The following is a 20,036-nucleotide window of genomic DNA, read 5'->3' on the forward strand; positions in this document are numbered from 1 at the left end:
AACAGTTTGAGCTATGCATGAAAATTTTCTTTGTATGTTGTCTTTTATATTGGTTTTTGATTATTATCCCCCTGAGTAACTCAAGGAAGTCTGTATTGACTAAGAGGAGCAAGGATTGGGGGCATAATATTTTCTTTATTCTTCGCTTGTAGGAATGATCCCAATGATCTGGAAACATATAAATTAGCTGGGTGTCTATGATAAGAGCCTTCACATTAAGGTGAAATCGCCTCACATACCTCGACTCCACTTATTTGTATGCTACAGGGAGGTCCATATCATTTCTTTGTTTGTTTTGAGGGAATTTCTTTATGATGCAATTCGGGTCCCTGCAATATTTGTCCAAGGATATGAACGAAAAAAGGGTCATTGCGGACAAGATAATTAATATTGCACATTGAAAAAGAAAGGAACTCTAACTTGCCTGTTGTGTTTGTTATGCTCAATGATGAATCTTAAGCATTTTAAATCTAGTGACTAGGTTTAGGTTGCTTTTTGCATATCATTTTGCATTTCCTTTTGCATTTTGTGACTTTAGAGTGATTTTGGGTGTAATAATAATGATCTCTTCATTTGTTGAATTAGAGCTAGAAGCTTCACCATTTCTTCGCTAAGTGGTCTCTTCTTCATCATTTCTTCGATCGAGTACTTGTGTTTTGAGATGTTAGCTGCATACATAAACATCTTATATAGATTCATTCATTTCATTATTACTCATTAGCATTCATTTATTTGCATATGAAAAGAAACAAAAACATAGACATCCATAATCATTTGCAATACATACATTCATGCTGAAAAAGAAATGCATACATATAGAATAAAGCATATAAAAACATCTCATAACCAATTGACACAAGTACAATGAAGTCAAATCAGATCTCGTATATATATATCATTTCAAGTCTAAGAGTACAAAAAGATGTCCAATGACATGTACAAACTCCCGTCGGAGCAAGAATCATATAGGCTACAAAAATAAAGGTGTGTCTACAAATAAATATCCCAGCTACAAAAAGAATCATCTGGCTGGCACCCTCTCCCTCATCACCTGGTGGAGGAGGAGGAGCCTGATGCCCGGGATCCTATCGAGGTGCTCGTGCTCCCTCTGATCGGGCCATATACTGTGAATAAGGTTGCACCTGTTGTGCAACAAGAACTATAGCACTATATGCTACTATGTAATAAGATGCCCTACTGCTCTGGAGAAGGACCTCCTGTCATAGAGACTCTATCTCTGCTCTCGACTCTGCTCTCAAAGCCACAATTTGGTGATCATGCTCAGTCCTCACCTTGGCCAGCTATCGGTCTCACTCCCCTAGCTGAGTCTGTACCACTATCAACTGTGATTGCAGCTCTGCAAGATGTGCTCTCATCAACCTACCAGCATCTTGTCCATGCTCTCTCATAGGTCCCCCATCTCCCCCCCATCTCCACCGCCACCTTCACCTCCACTCTGCTCCTCTCTCCATTGTCGTACCTATCTAGGAGCTGCTCTCTCCTCCTCTGCCTCACCCACTCCCCCTAGGGATCCACCCTCACTCCTCTACTTCCTACACTGAGCTAGTACCCTGTTGTTGCTCACACCCAGATCACCACTACCCCATCATTGAGCCTCAGCCCTCTGTGCCTAACCCTACCTCTGGCCCTATCTCTGGCCCTGTCCCTATGCTGGTGCGGGGGCATCCTCCTCAACATCCTCAATGTGAGGAGCCTGCTCACTCAGATTTGTCAAACATGGGAAAGGATGCTGCTGAAAGTAATCTCTGTACTAGGGCAATACCCCCACATCTGCTATATCATCCAGGTAATCCCACCTCAGGCGGTGTAAACCTGTAAGCTCCTGCATAGCCAAGGCATAAGATAGCCTAGGTGCCCAACCCTACCTCTCCTCGTCAGCATACCTAGCATATGTTGTAAACTTCTATGAGATCCCCTAAGGTCGGCCATACTGCCTCATCACTCGTGAAATGACGAATCACTCCACAAGAGTCCGGGATGTCCCAATTAGTGGGCGTGTAACAAAAAGGTCCTTGTGAACCACTCGCCAGTCATCCCATGGCTCTAACCCTCTATATGGTTGCCATACGACAACTATCAAGTCATTGAGCTACTATCTCTAGAAGTCTATCTTGCCCAGATGGGGCTGCGTGATATATCTAGCATATCTATAAATGATCGGCTATCCTAGCTCCCTGTTGTCTATCACTATCGACTGACACACGAGAAGGTGCTCCCATGCCCACACTTGCAAAATATATACCCCAACAACCATGCTCTGCCCCTCTTTGTAAATGATCTCATGCATCTCTCGATACATGTGGGCCAGTAAACAAGAATCCCAGCCAAGTCTCTGAGGGGATACTATCAATCGCTTGAGCATCCGGCCCCATCCGCTCTGAAAACCCTGCTGCCCTTGGTCTAGCATCAAAAAGCACCCAATAAAACCTGCTAGAACACATGCCAGTGGATACTCCTCACTGTACCTGCTCATCAATATGTCCCAACTCATAGAACGATTCAAGATATCTGGATCCCTAAAAATGTTCCTCAATGCTTGTAGTCCAGGTAACAATGCGGTATCATAATCCACCTTATCCCCGGCAAAAGGGATACAAAGGATCCTGTACACATCCTTGGGAGTGATGGTCAACTCCCCAACTAGAAAATGAAAGGTATTATGCTCCGAATGAAATTATTATACCAACACTGTGAGCATCCCATGGTTCACATGGATATCAGGTAACCTCATCAGGTGGGTAAAGCCACACATATCAATATGGGCCTGCTCAACCTCAGACAAATCCTGAACTAACACCATAGTGGGAGGATATACACATCTAAATAGCACAAGAGGTAATCGAACCTGCACAATCCAACAATGAAGCATCAAAAAAAATTCCAAATAATCCTACAAGAGAATTTAAACATCATGCAAAGCCAACTAAGTCAAATGCCAAAGCAAAATTTCATGTTTACACTTTCAAAAATGGTCACTATTTTTCGAACGACAAAACACAGTTAAATAGAATCTTGTACGAGTAAGGAATGGTTCTCGTATGAGAAAATAGCCTCAAATGACAAAGTTTTATATAATGCATGACAAAATGGTCTTTTAACTGACCTCTCGTATGACATAAGGTAGGGCTTCGTACGATAATTCTAATGGGTTTAAATGATAAAAGAAAATTTGCCAGTTTCTCGTACGAGATAGGATCCTGCTTCACATGATAAACTGAGACACCTGACCCAAAACCCGTAAAAAACGTGAAAAATAAACAAAAAAATTCAAAATTGGAAACATAAAGAGGCTTAAGAGCGATCACTTACCGCTGGCTTGTAGTTTCAGGGTCGATTATGTCTTCTCTGGCGCTCGAATCGATGCTAACAAGTAGGGACCACCATTTTTCTTCGCAGAAGGCTTTTTGAATTTTCAAACTTGGAGGGTTAAAATGAATTGAAAATGACACTTTCGTCCTATATATAGCCAAAAACCTAATTTTTCAACTTGCTCCGATGGACATGAAAATTGTACCCTTGGCTAATGTGCCTGCTCTGATTCCATTTTCGAGATCGAAATAAAAAATCGAGATCATCTTTCTAGTCAATTTCACAATTTGGACCACTTAGCGCTCTTTTCATCAAATGCTCATTCTTTCTTCAAATTGCACTCAATTTCAAACACTGAATCTTAATTCAATTTCATTCTACGCTCAACATTACAATCAACTCTACGCTCAATTTCTTAATCATCACCAAAAATTTTTTCAAAAAAAAAAATCCTCATGATCAATTTGTGCTCAAATAAGCTATTCTTTGTCACACAATTGCCTTAATCATGTACCCTCACTTTCTTTTGATTTCTCTCTCGAGGGGGCATACTCACGACCTTATGACTTCACATCTCACAAGTCGAGAATTTTTTTTCAAAAGTCGAGCAAAATCTTTTCAATTAAAGAAAATCAATCCTTATCGCTAAGAGGCATCTTAGCTTCATCGGTTCACATCAAGTTGAGATCCCTTGATCATCTGAATCAATTAATCTCTTAACATTAATCAGTTTCATCACTTCAAATCAAATTGATTATTCGATTAAACTCAATCAAAAAGTTTAAAGAGTTTCTTTGATCACTCTAAATCTAAGCAGGTGTTCAGTATTCATTTCTTGATCAAGCTGGATGGTTTATTCTTCGCTCATCATGTCTTGATCAATCAAGATCAAGATCGATTTTTTATCATCACTCACTGTATCTAAGATTAATCAAGTTCTAGATCAGTAAGATCCGCTTCTTGATCAATCAAGTTCAAGTTCGGTATCTTTGTTTTCTATCATTCCTTAGTTCAATCAAGTTTGGGATCGATATCATTTTAATCAAACTTCATTCAGTTTTGTCACTTCGAATCAAGCTAACACCTTGCTTTCATCTAGTTCATGATCAATCAAGTTCAGAACTGACATCTCATAGAAATCACACATTCTTTGAACCAACTCGCTGCTCGCACATTAATTCAAAGAGGGGCAAATGTAATACCCTAAAAATGGTCATCTAAACCATGGGCCCCTAATCTCGACAACATCACCAAGGTCCTAACCAAAAGGCAATTAAATCAATCTTGAGCACATAATTAATTTTAATTATCAAATATCACATGGCAAAATCAATTACCCAATATTAATTAAATATTTATTTAATTAATTGAATCATTCCAAGAATATTCATTTTGATCAATTATCCTATTTTAATTTATTAAATATCTTTGCATATTTAATTAATTAATAAATTTGCCATTCAATCATGCAAAAAAGAATTAATTTGCTACAAAAAGAAGAATTTATTACAAAAGAAAGAGTTAAATTGAAAATTAAATAAAAAGAATTGAATTAAGAGAGAAATAAAAATTGAGATATTATTTCTTTTTCTAAACTGAGAACTTGAAATCAGAAAAGCAATTAATTGAATTATTAATTATTCTCTTAAATTGGAACTCAAAGCTTTTAGAAAAGAAGTTCAGTTGCATTAAGAAGACTCTTTTCTTGATTAAATTGAAGAATTATCTATTTTTATCACAAATGCATGGAATTGATTTATTATTGTTTTCCAATGCAACTTGGACTTCTAATTCGAATGCATTTCAATTGAACTATAATTGGAATCTATCTCAAGGGTAACTCAACCTGATTTCTCAATTATTTCAATTAATCCTAAATTGAGCTTTATCATCATCTGTCTGTAATTCTCTATAAATTCAATCATCAGCTTTCATTCCAATTCACCCCGGAGATTTTTGAGAATATATCATTATTATGCTGATTTTGCTCTAGATTGATTGATTGATTATTATTGCTTTTTTTAGATTATTTGCATCCATCTTACATCCATTATTTCTTGCATCCATTACTGCTTGAAGTGATTTATTGCTTGAATTATTCATTTATCTTGCATCCATATAGCTTAATATCATATAGATTAAATCCTTCGTCTTGGTGTAGTCTAGTCATTGGTATTGCTTATAACAAACTGAGAGAAATCTTATACTCGCATCATTTAGAAGGCAATGGGTCACTTTGCTATGGTTTATTTTTATTGATTATTGATTACTAACCATGCATATAATGACTTAATTGAAGTGTTGTTCTTGTAGCTATAGGTTCACTTTTTCACACACACAACAAAGACATCCTATAATGGTTGTACAAAGATAAAAACTAATCTAAAGAAGAGGCCTTAAATATCATGCTACCAATAGATCAATATGGTAATGGATTCAAGATCATGCAAAAGATGGGGTATGAAGGGAAAGGTCCTATTGGCAAATGAAAAGAAGACATTGTGGAACCAGTACAACCTACTTCTTCCAATACAAGAGAAAAGACAAGATTGGGATACAAAGAAGAGATAAGATAAGAGGAAACTGACAATATATATGATCAAATCTTCGGATTATAGGTTGTTTCTGAAAAAGACTCAAATGAATGGGAATGGGATTCAACTTCTGAAGAATCTTATGAAGATAAAGACATTGATGTGGTACAAGCATGTGCACCTATACTATATGAAAGACAAGGCTTAGGGTCTCGACCATTTGAATTTGGATCACAACATATTGATGATGACTCTAGTGAGGACGATTAGACACCAATCACGATAGGCAATCTTGAGGAGAGTAACATCATAGACCTTGACTTTACTATTGAATTCCCTGACAACATTTCCATTATAACCATTAAAACCTTTGACCTTGACCAACTGGATGATTCCCTATCCTTGGCACTCTTGGACCTTATTGATTGGGAACAAAAGAAACCTCTTGATATAGCCACCTTTCCAGATGACAATGCTATTCTTCACTATCTTTTTTTTCTTAATCCCAAAACAAGTTCCACTAGTGAATTCAATAGTGAAGCTTACAATCAAGGGAGTGCCAAGTCTCTTAGTCGCAAAATGAATAAAACAAACAATAGATCTAATGGTGAAAACCATGTAATGATAATATTAGATCATGAAAAATAAAAAGAAAGGGCATATCCAATGGTGAAAACCTCTCAGAGGCACCAAAGGATGAGAGACTTGGTACTCTTCCTAAAAATTAATAGGAAAGATATCCAATATTAATTGAGCTCACAGAAGCAAGAAACATTGGCAATGAAGAAACAACAAAGTTCATACACCTAGTAGTATCATTAACAAAACAAGAAAGACCAGATTTAATCAAGTTTTTAAAGCAAAGATAAATCAATTTTGATTGGTCCTACACTGATATGCTAGGAATGGACTCTAATTTGATAATGTATCACTTATCCATAGCTCCCAAAATGAAACCAATAAATCATAAACTAAGAAAGATGCACCTACACATAGCTATACTAGTGAAAGCATAATTGAAGAAACTATTAGATGTGAGATTCATCTGACCAATTGACTATGCAGAGTGGATATCAAACATTGTACTTGTGTCTAAACTAGATAAGAGTATTATAGTATGTACATATTTAAGGGATATCAACAAAGCTTTCCCAAAGGATGAATTTCCTTTGCACAATATAGTCATCATTGTAGATTTAACAGAAGGCCATTCTATGCTATTACTTATTGATGATTTTTTAGGATATAATCAGATCAATATAGCATCAGAAGATCAAGATAAAACAACTTTGACATGTCCTTGGGGTACATATTGTTGGAATGCCATGCCTTTTGAATTAAATAATGTGGGTGTAACTTACTAACATACAATGATTACAATTTTCATGACATGATGTTCATATTCATCTAGAGGATTATGTAGATGACTTGCTAGAAAAACACTCACTAGGGAGAGACATCTAGAGATCTTGGATAAGATATTTCAGCATTTAGAAAGTTCAAGGTGTGACTCAATCCAAAAAAGTGTGTTTGGAGTCAAATCTGGAAAACTCTTCGGATACATAGTTTTAGCTAAGGGCATAAAAGTAGATCCAGCAAAGGTTCAAGCAATCATGGAAATGTTAGCTCCTAGGAACATCAGTCAACTAAGATCATTACAAGGGAGGCTACAATCTATTCGAAGATTCATCTCACAACTAGCCGATATATGCCACCCTTTTACTCAATTGTTACATAAAAATGTTCCTTTCAAGTGGGATGAAAAATGTGAAGGCACCTTTAGTCAGTTGAAATAATATTTGATGAATCCACCTATATTGATGTCACCTGTAGAAGGAAAACCACTTTTACTCTACATATTAGATACTGAGGTATCTTTGGGAGCTCTGTTAGAACAAGAAGATTCTACAAGCAAAGAAAGGGCCATTTACTATATCAACAAGATATTAAGTGGCTATGGAATTAATTACACATCCATTGAAAGAGCATGTATAGTAGTGGTGTTTTCTTCTAAAAAATTGTGGCACTATATGTTCACACATATAGTCAAGCTAATAGCCAAGAATGATCCACTAAAATATCTTCTTTTCAAAGCCACATTGCAAAGTGGGTAATGATATTGAGTGAATTTGTTATTGAATATGTAGATAGAAGAGCAATCAAGGGTCAAGTAATTACGGATCAATTAGCTAAAGAACTATTATAGGATGATCATCCCATGCACATTGAATTCCATGATGCAGACGTACTTACAATTACAACACACCATTGGAAACTATATTTTGATAGATCTTACACTCAACATGGATTAGGTGCTAGAATCTTATTTGTCACCCCCAAGGACACACAATTCTAAAATCTTATAGGTTGATGTTCCCTTCTATAAATAATGTGGCCGAATATGGATCATTAGGCACCAGTATCAAGATAGCAGTGGAATGAAAAATCATGTAATTGCAGGTCTTTGGAGACTCTCAACTAGTCATCAACCAAGTAAATAATGAATATCAAACAAAATATGACAAGCTGATGCTATATAAGAGAATGGTAGATGACTTCAAAAATACTTTTTTGGGATTAGGTTTGAAAAAATCCAAAGGTTAGACAACAAAGCTACATACTCCATGGTAACCATTTCTTCACTTTACAAATTCCTGGTGGAACAATAGTTTACTCCCACATATAATAGTCTCAATTCCCAAATTATTTGCCATCTACTTGGTCCTGATTCATCAACCGATGGGATGATCTATACATATCTAAAAGAGAACACCCTTCCACCTAGACACCCTAATAGCTGATACACTTTATCGATGGGGTTTTGATGGTACTCTCCTTAGATGTCTTGAATGTGACAAATCTGAAATGTCCTTATGAGAAGTTCATGAGGGTATTTGTGGCACTCATTCAAGTGGTACCACTCTAGCTAAGAAGCTCATACGAATGAGATACTATTGGCCGAGCACAGAGAAAGATTCTTTTTAGTTTGTTAGAAAGTGTAAGAAGTGACAAATTCATGGAAATCTCATACATGCACCAGCACAAGAGCTACAACCACTGACATCTACATGGCCTTTTTGTCAATGGGGCCTTGACCTAGTGGGTAAGATTCATTCTTCTTCCTCTAATAGCCACAAATTCATTATCACAACCACTGAATATGTTACAAAGTGGATTAAAGTTGTCCCATTAACCATCGTCATCAGAAAACAAATTACCTCTTTCATCCTGAATTACATTATTTGTCATTATGGCATTCCTATTTCCATGTCACATATAATGGTAGACCCCTTAAGAACTAATATGTGCAAGAACTTTGTGATAAATTCCATATCCAACACCAGTTCTCCATACCCTACTATCCCCAAGGGAATGGCCAAGAAGAAGCCTCAAACAAGACTATTTTGAAAATCGTAAAGAAAATTGTCAATGACGTTGGCTGTGATTGGCACATCCAACTAAACCCTGCCTTGTGGGAATACCATACTAGCATCTGCACACTTATTGGAGTCACACCATATGCTCTTTTGTATGGATTAGAAGCCATCTTACCTATTAAGGTCAATCTACCTTCACTCTGAGTATCATTGAAAGGACTCATCCTAGATGAAGAGTATCAAGTATCCAAACTACAAGAGTTGGAGTTGCTAGATGAGTGCCACCAACATGCTTTTGATCACTTAAAAGCTTATCAACAAACAATGTCAAGAAGCTATAACTACAAGGTATGACCAAGGATGTTTCAGGTTGGTGATTTGGTACTAAAGGAGAATCCATCCTCACAATCAATAGGATTGAGAAAAGAAGGGAAATTTGAGCCTAATTGGCTATGTCCTTTTGTCATCATATTAGCATATGGATCTAAGGGCATAACAATTGTCTACACTTGAAGGGGATGTGTTTGAAGAACCTATCAATAGAATACACCTGAATAATTTCTACACTTAAGTCATCCAATGCACGAGTAAAAAACCAAAAAAACCAAAAAAAAAAAAAAACAGAAAAAATTGAAAAAGATCAAAAGGTGCAATAAAATAAAGTGGTGAAAACCTAGAACCATGTGCTATTTGTGATAAAATGTCTCTTCCATCTATTGGTACATATTTCATGCATCCACATTTTCATCGTCATTATAATTATCCGTGTAGTATCCTAAATTGTACACCGTTGCTAGGGTGGTACAATTCCACGCTTGGTTTAGCACCCGCCTTAGTGTGTTTTGCATCTTGCATTTATAACTTCCTTTAAGAATTTAATTAAATCTAAACTCATATTTCATCACTGCACACATTATAAATTTGGTCCCTTTACCCTAAGCGTGCCCCTTTTCATTTTACTCCTTCAATAAATCATTAAATCATAAACCCTAATTATGTCCTATTTCGACCTTTAAGGCCCGATTTCACATGTCAAAACATCTTGGAATCAGCTATAACTTTAGGATTCTCTCTAATATCATCATATCTAATGGCCCTAAAAATTTGGTGAAAAGTTGGTTGGACCAGGTACAAGTTGTACCTGGTCCCTGACATTTTTCTCAAAATTTTGGGAGCATAAATCTATGATATTATAATTCTTAACCCCAATAAATTGGCAAGAAATTCAAATCCTAGGTCGACCTAAAGGTGAAATTGAGATCTAGGGTTTCATACATAAGAGCTCTCTTTCTTCATTTGAAGGCGAGGAATGGAAGATCTAGAGAAGTTTGGAGCAAAGCAAGGAGCCTTCTATGTAGCAAAAGAGAAGATCTTTTGAAGTCTTCAAAAAAATTCAACAACACCTATCAAGCATTCATCAAGAATTTTTTTCATCAATTGGGGGCTTTTGAAGATGTAGGAAAGAAATAGATCACCGACTGAAGATTGGCTTGTACCTCCCTTGGGGTTGGGTATGGTTTCATGTTGTTTCCATGTCTTTGTATGAGCTTCATTACATAAAATTTGATTTACATTCATTCTTTAGATCACTCTGCATCATTGATTTAGAGAATTTACTTTGTTAATTACTAGCATTTAGGGTTTACTCTTTATGGTTGCTCTAGATTGTTTGCATTCATCTTAGGGTCTTGCACACACACAAGATTCTTGCACACACTATTTTACTATACAAATCAGCTATTTGTTGAGGTGGAAATCACTAAAATAGGGGTTTGACTAAGGAAAAACCCTATATAGCCACCCAAAACCTTATTTTCAATTACAGGCACAGACTCGGGATCCAAGCGTCACTGCAGATTTCAGGATTGACAAAGCACATTGAAACAGTTCCAAGGACCAAATCTAAGGAGAAACTAATAGGATAGGGGCGTGGCACCTTGGTCCTACCCAGGACAGGGGTGTGGCACCCTAGTCCTCCCAGATTTTGGTAGGACAACAGTTCACAGTCTTCAGATCTCAGCCTGTTAGTTACAACTTCCAGTCTACAGAATCAGGACAGGGGTGTAACACTCCCGTCTTGTACATTTTTGCTCATATTTCTGGCATAGGCGCACCTCTGAATTTTCCTCCTAATCTATACTTTTCAATAGCATATCTTTTACTCTTAGTTCTGTATTTCTAGATTAGGGTTACTTTTGTATACTCGCATTCTAGGTTAATTATTCAAATCTGCACTTTGAATTTCTCCTATCTCTCATTTACAACAAAGGAATAGAAACCTTAAGAGGTAATCCTCGGCTCTCTCTTCCTCACAAGAAGTAGCCAAAGCACATTACCTCCTTAGGCTCTTTCATATTCCATGAGTATGTACATGAGAGTGTGATTAGCGTTTGTTTACTTAGGCTCACCTTTTGCCCTACACAATCCGCAATAAAGCCTTGTGAAAATACCCAGGCATTGCAACAACACCTCATCATGGCTTCATAATCATTGTATATATCCATAATAAAAGGTTTGTTTATGGATTGGGGGCAAAATCATGAACCTATTTGGGGCAATCTACTTCAATCTAAAACTAAATGACAAGGCCGATGTTACAAAACAAAGACCATGAAAACCAATGATGGACCTTGAACGCACGTGTAAAGAAAGATAAAATCAAAATTCAAATCAACTAATGAGATGATTTTATCTGATAAATGATATGAATAAGCATGAATGTTCATCTATGGTATCTTAGTTTTTGTTATCATGTTTCCTAAGCAAGTCAAGGATGTCATTGACTAGAGGAGAAAAATATGGGGCATGATATTTTCTTTGTTTGTTGTTTAAAAGTTAATCTTTAGACATATGTAAATGGGTCTGAGGACATGATCAACAAAATGATCATCGAGGACCTTTCCACTTCACATATGAAAAGGATTAACTCTCTTCTGTTTAACACAAATAATACTCAAGTCATCTCGGTTGCATATACCTAGATGCTTATTAAAATTGCAAAATCAAAACCTATGTAAGAAGTACTCAGGTCATCATATTTCAGTTATACCTTGATGTTTGTACTATCTTCCAAGATTTTAAAGATCAATGATGATAAATAGAGCAGTAGGATAACCAAAAGGATGGCTTTGTTGCATGTATTGTTAGGTTTGTAATCATTAGATTAAATTGCATTTGCATCACATAACATTAAATAGATGTTCCATGGATCGATATCCTAAGATCTTTAACCTTCGAGTCCTTATCTTTCTTATTGATGATTGAGTACACTTGGTATTAACAAAAATATTTTCATCATATCATTAGATTTAGCTGAATTTCAATTAATTACTTTCACAATCAGTCAATTAATTTGTGCATGATACATTTCATTTTAGTTGCATTTATTAATTAACATTAGTGCATCATCATAATTGTATGTACATAGGATCATTGCATCATTGCATAAATCACATAGAAGTAACTTTCATGCATCATCATACATACATATCACATAATCACATGAGCATAAGCACAATATATAAATAAGTATCAATTCTAATGCATCATTATCACATTTCACAATCATATGTAAATAACCATTATCATCATTACATGTTCCATATAATCATCATATAGGCATATTAGAAGTCAACCATATTCATACATCTCAATCAAATAGGCATATCGCACCATCAACTAACCATCTAAACATATAGAATAGAAATGAAATGCATCCATCAATCATGTACATACAATATATATCATGTAACATATAAATTGCATCCAACCACTTGCTGCATATCATATGGTAAAACGAAAATCAAAATCCAAGTGTACAGTGATGTCAAATATATATGAGAGACACATCTCAAGCCAAAATGAATCATCAAGTGTGTACAAAAGAAGGTATACATAAAAAATAGAACACATGGATATTAGTTGTGCTCTCTCTAGATACTGTCAGCCTAGCTGAACCTCCTACTACTCCCATAGGTGTGCCAACATTTGGATCTCTACTTGCAAGATCCCTATGAGGTGGACTAGTAACACCCCTACTCTCTATATGAGATTGACTCCATCTAGGTCTAGTCTTGGAAGCCGCTACGTAACTAGGGGTACACTGATAAATAGGAACAATATCCTCATATAACTTTTTGTAATACTCAGCCTCCTTGGTTGAGTACCGGGTCTCTCGAATTCTCTCGATAGTGACAATCTCACCAGTGGTCCTCTCTAATCTATCTGTGAGGGCCTCAATGTGCCTATAACTCTCAATGGTTGTATCTCTCTTAGTCTGTAATTGAGCAACCTATCCCTATAGCTATCACACACGTCTTTACAACAACTAAATAATTGTCTGTAATGCATTTATCTATGTCGGCTACTACTATAGTGGCACTATAATTTGAACTGTAGGCCATTGTGGTCCTAATTGTTGTTGGGATGATTCAGGATCCTGTGCTACCTATACTAGTGCATCCTATTGAGGAACCAATTCCAAAGGTCTATCTGACCTCCTCCTCTATACTAATGGCTACTGCTCAACCTCCTCATCCTCACTAACTTCGTCATCATCACCACCAACCTCACCAACCCTTCCTGCATCCACTCTCCCCACACCTATCCCAATGTCTCCTCTCCCCATCCATGTCTCCACTCTCCCCCTACCTCGACCACCTCTATCTCCCAATCTTTGTCTCCACCCCCTCTTTCAAGGTCCATCCTCATCATCAACCTTGTCTAGTGCTGGTATCGACTCTCTAGGATCTGTCAACCTAGGAAATGGATCCTCTACCAGATACTAAGAATACTATGGTGTCATACCCCCATCTGAGATATCTAGTCTCATATCCCAAGATGAATAATGAAGTGCATAAAACTCTTTTCTAGCCATGTCAAAAGACAAGGAAGGACCCCACTCTGCTCTACCCTTGTGTGTTCAAGCATACATAGAAGAAACTTGAGGCATACCCTGGGTTCGATCTTACTGCCTTTGCACATGAGTCAAGATGAATCTCTCAACAATGTAGGGTGTCTGGCCAATCAGATACTAGGACTGGAATAGATGTGGTACCTCAGTAGCATCCTCATACCAAATCTCATAATCAAGATAAGGTCTCCATGTCAAATGGTCTAGATCATACAAAGCATGTCTCCAATACTCTAGTTTCCCTAACATCGGCTGAGAAACTGTATGACCATAGGCATGAATATAAGCCTGTCATGGTGTCCATGATCAAATTGCAATTGGTCGTGTAGTGCCTCTCCCTAAGCCATCTAGCTCTTTTCTACAACAAAAGATCTCTTTGTTATATCTTAGTCTACTTAATGTTTATTTAATGATATTATATGATTTACTAACCCTAATTCATGATGTACGATCGATTATGATATTTCTTGATTGTTTGTGAGTGTCTTCTACTCTCTTTGTGATAGGGACAATGTCACATCAATCATTATGAGAAAGATGTGCCATTATGACTCTCTATCACTTGCCTTATTATATATTGTATATGTTGTATTGTGGCTTTGTGGATGTAGGATTTGTAGGTACCAAACATCGACTCCACTTGGCTTCACAAGTCTAACCGTGTCTTATCCCAATGGCAAGTTGATTGGAGTTGACATAAAATCCCATTCTACACTCTAGGTTTAAGATTAATCACCCTTGTTAGTCTTTGTGTGAGTTGTTGTTCAGTGTCGAGTGATCTCTTGAGTTTCCCTTTGTTATCTTGCATGACATATTGTGTTTATTGTTTGATTTAATTATTATTAATTAATTAATTAATTTATATAGTCTAATAATCTTAAATTAAATTAATAAGACATATAGTTTATAATAATAAAATAAATATATGGTTGGTAATAATATTTAATATTATTAAGGGAGTAATATTGGATTACATTGGACAAATGATTTTATATCATTAGATAATTATTATCCATTATTTAATTAATTGGTTTGGAATTATTATCATTAATTTGTAATATTAAGGCTTTGATATTTAATTATTTATATAGCCTTTGACTATTTATTGTGGCTTTAATCTATTTATAGCCCTTGGTTTATTATATTTATTTATTGGGAATTTATAGCCCATGGTTTATTTTATCATTGGCTGATTTTAATATTATTATTATTATTATTATTAGTATCTCTCTTTTGACACTTTGGGATAATTAATATATTCTTTCTACTTACCCTCTTATTCTATTGGCTAAATTATTGGGTAGGTTAATTAAAATATATCTTATTATTTTTACTTTGGTTTTTGAGAAGGGTTGGTAAGAAATATATTTTAATTGTTTATTTTGATTGATCGACATTATTGCATAGTTTGGGTTGATTTCTATTTATTGGATTTCTTGTGATGTCACGGGGCTTGGCCTTTCAGATGCATTTTTTGGAGTTGGATTTTGGTTGCTTGCTAGAGTTGGATTGCTTGGGATTGTTTGGATTTCAGTCTTCTTCTTCAATCATTCTTTCAACTTTTGCCGGGTTGGAGGTTCTTGCTTTTGCATTTTCAATTTTAAAAGATTGTTTTCTTGTTGATTGTTCTTAGGAGTATTGGGATAAATAATTCATTGATATTATTTTGTATAATTGCATAATTTGATGTAAGAAATTATTATATATTTCAACTATAGTCTGGGGGGAAGAAATTATTGTCTGTAAGTATTTCACTGCGGTGTTGGCTCTGTGAGTTCGAGTCTGTGTTGATTGCATCTCTCTATATTGATTCCTGCATAGGGTAAGAGATTTGGATCTTGTTTTGAAATCTCTTTATTGTATAGTGGAGGTCGAGAGTCTCTGCTTGTCTAGCTGTGATTTTTTATGTCCAACAAAGCTGAGATTTATTTTCTCATAAATTTGGTTGAGCCCTTATATATTTATTATAGAGCTTGGTACTATATTCTTTAGCTTCATATTGAGATTGCCTTCCTATTGAATGTATTTTCAAGACTTTGTGTTATTCCCTTGATTTTATTTTAATCCCACAAGTTTTATTTTTTCCATCTGTGTTTCTAAGTAAATGGGCTAAATCTACATATGCACTAATACATTTGTTATATGCACTGCTGTAATCATCAAATGCGCTAATCTGTGTTGCAAAAGCGCTGTAGAATGATGCATGTATGCTAATACTTAGTAGATGCACTATAACTTTGAGTAAAAGTGCTAAAATTCTCAGCATATGCATTGCAGGACCTATCAAATGCATTGCAGGAATTAATGAATGCACTGCAAGATGTTGTAAATGCATGATTCTAGATATTTCTTGTGTTTTGGTTATTTTTCCAAATTTTTAGAGTTCTAGATTGGATTTTATGGTCTTCTTAGATTGTGTTGAGGTCTGTCTAGAGGCTGAGTATGTTCCTAAGGACTCTTGGATGTCTGAAGTAGTGATTTGATGCATTATTTGATCATTCTATCATAAGATGCTAATCCCTTGCTAGGTGTTGGCTTCTTTGTCTATGTTGATTTAAGAGATCTATGTGGTTTATCTTTTTGGCTCATCAAATTTATCTTGGTTATTTGAATTGTGTTTTGTGAGCCTTCTTGTTTGATTTTATGCATTGTTGAGGTATAGGAGCATGATTAGGGGGACTGGGCTTCCATGAGTCTGTCGAGGTCACGAGGAATAGACTGCTAGGATTCTTGAGTAATAGAGTTGGGGTCTAGACCATTTGGATAGCTCATTGGCAGTTTTCCATTATAATTGATGAGAGATAGCATAATAATCAATATTAGGTGGGTTGGGAAGAGTAACTCATCTAAGCAATATAATAAATGTGTTTTGTTATACCCATCTCATGGATCAGAGACTGGAGTAAGGTGGTATATCTAGTAACCGAGTAAACCATACTACCTCAATTTCCTTAAAGGTTGAGATGTTTCCAAATGTGTATCCTATGTGGTAGCATGTGATGACACTCTTTCCCTACATGTCGGTCCTAGTTCGTTATGTCTTGTTGTTGCATTTCCTCTGGAGGTTTCTTGGTTGTCTAGTATGTTTTCCTTTGTTTGTGTTAGAGTTGTTTCCTCTTTGGTTGTTAGGTGTTAGCTTAGATCTATAGTGTGTGTGGGACCTTGTGTCATCTCCTAGTACGGGGGGTGGTTCTTTTGGTTCCACATGGTTGGGTGGTTTGGTGCCTTTCTTCCATTGGGATGCTTTTCTTGGATGCCTTGTGTGGATGTGGATCTCTTATCTCTTCAGTTCATGGATGGATATTTGTAGCATATTATTGTTCATGATTCATTTGATATGTATATGTAATTGTATTTGAGAACTATGCACATTGTTGTAAAAGACATTGCATTCATGTATCTAGTATATGTTAAAAGGGGAAGCAATGATGTATCATGTGTATTTTGAGAATGATTAATAATAAGAATAGTGGATATTGAATCTATGGATGTGTACATAGTGCTATGCTCATGATGATGTAATTAGTTCATATTGCTATGGTTTAATAATGTGGTATTGAAATGGTTAATTGATGTTAAAGGAAACAAATGGTTGGGATTAGGAACATTTGGTATTGGTGCTTTAAAATTAACCTTATGGGATGGTCGAGTATTCATAAATAGATGTAATCATTCTAGGTTAGAGTAATGAACTTTATGTGATTGTGTGAAAGGAATTATTGATAGTAAGTTAAACTGCATTTGGATTATGAAAGTGAATATGTTATCATTTTTAGGGATTGTTAAGTGTTTAGTTTAAGTAATGGCATTGATTTACCCAAGGGAAGATTGATGTTATTGATGTATTACATTTGTTTCCGCTTGCATTATCTGCTCTTGTGATAATATCTATGATGATTAATTCTATATCATGTTAATGGGTGTTAGATGCATATGAGTAGTTAGTTGATTATGTTGTATTAGTTTATGTGATGTTTAAAAAAAAATGTTATCCCTATTTTGCATATTAGTTAGTGTATTTCTCTAGGGTATTTTGGTGAGCATTATAGGCCGTGTCACTGCTATGTGTTCCCAGTCCCATATCTATAATAGTGTAACTCTTGTCGATAGACTAGCCACCTCATCATACACTACCTGATGCAAATCATGATAAAGGTGGGCCAACATACAGATTCCCCATACATAACGAGTACCATGTGTCACCATGCTGTCCAAAATATGACCCCATCACATCGCCAATCCATGAGATTTCCTATCAGGACATAAGAATCCTCCTACCAAACCAACTAGTATAGATGGAAAAGGCTCATAAAACTCCACCATGTACTCCCAATTAACATCAGGCCCCTCAATCTCATAATCTCCAAAGATCCTCCTTAGTGCATCCTCACCCCCAATCTCATGATGATCATACTAAACTAATTCTCTAGTCAAGGAGATGCCAAGAATCCTATACACATCCTCAGGGGTGATGGACATCTCTCTGGTAGGCAAGTGGAATGTGTTATGGTCGCTATGCCACCTCTCAGCTAAAGTAATGAACAATCCTCCATTTGTCCTATACTTAGACATAAACAAAATGTGTGATAGCCCACATGATGCAATCACAACTCTATCAATATCATTCAAATCAAGTATCATTGCAATTGCCTCCTGGTATCGCTCTTGAGACATCAATGCATCTAAATCCACCTACAAAAATGTGATATCAACAACATGTCAATTATCTATCAGATCAATCAATCAATCAATCAATCAATCAATCAACTATCCTATAAACTCATTCAAGATTTTGATCAATCTCTTCGAGCATGTATCAGTGATGCTCATCCATCTTGAGGTCATACAAATAAATAATTCTATCAATCATCAATCTTTGAGTTTATATCATTGATTCTCTTCAAACATGAGGTCAATAAAACTCAATCAATCATGCACTCAAGTGAAAGCATCAACACAATAAAGAAATTGATATTTTAATCTACAAAGTAGGAAAACAACACTGTATTAAATGCGCTAAAACAACCACCATTTGTGCCAAAACATAAATCAAAAGTGATAATTTTAAACATCAAAAGTGAAAAACAATTTAACAAATGTGCAATTTTAAAAATCAAAAGTGATAAATGATTTATCAAATGCACAACTTCAAGAATCATACGCACTACATTATCTTTCATATGCACTAAAACCCTAAATTTTGAAACCCTATCAAAAGTGCCACAACAAAAATCAAATGTGCCAAAAAAAAATCAAAAGAACAAAAGATTTCAAATGCACCAAAAGACAACAAAAATCAGCAAAAAATAAAAACCACAAAAAACTGCCAAAAAGAGCAAAAATGAAAAAGCAAATCACAAAATCATAATCTAACGGTTGAAAGATCCACTCACAAGAGGTCCATATGCTACTTTTTGTTGATTCAATGAACCCGCTCGAATCAAGGATTGTGGTAAGGTGGCACCATGTTGTTTCAAACACTTTTTCTCTTAAATGCCCAACTCACTAAACTCCAAATGTGCAAATGAGTGGAGAAAGATAACCCTAGTCCTTTATATAGCTTGTGGAAGTGAGAAGAGTGTATGACCATGGTGGATGTGTAGGAAATGCTATGCTAGTTGTGTAATTCCCATTATTTTTTAAATAATCCAATAATTTTATCAAGAGATCAATTTAAAAAAATAAAAAAATCAAAAAAAAAATCATACAAATCATTTTGTTTTCAATTGACTCTTAAGGGGGCATCCATCTATAATATATATATATATATATATATATATATATATATATATATATTGTCCGGGGCAGTCTTATCAAAATTTTCTTTAAAACTACGTGTCAAAAACACATCGTCTCAAAGAGGGGCAAAATGTATACACCTAA

The sequence above is a fragment of the Cryptomeria japonica genome, chromosome 6, assembly GCF_030272615.1.
Source record: "Cryptomeria japonica chromosome 6, Sugi_1.0, whole genome shotgun sequence".
In the NCBI taxonomy this organism is placed as follows: Eukaryota; Viridiplantae; Streptophyta; class Pinopsida; order Cupressales; family Cupressaceae; genus Cryptomeria; species Cryptomeria japonica.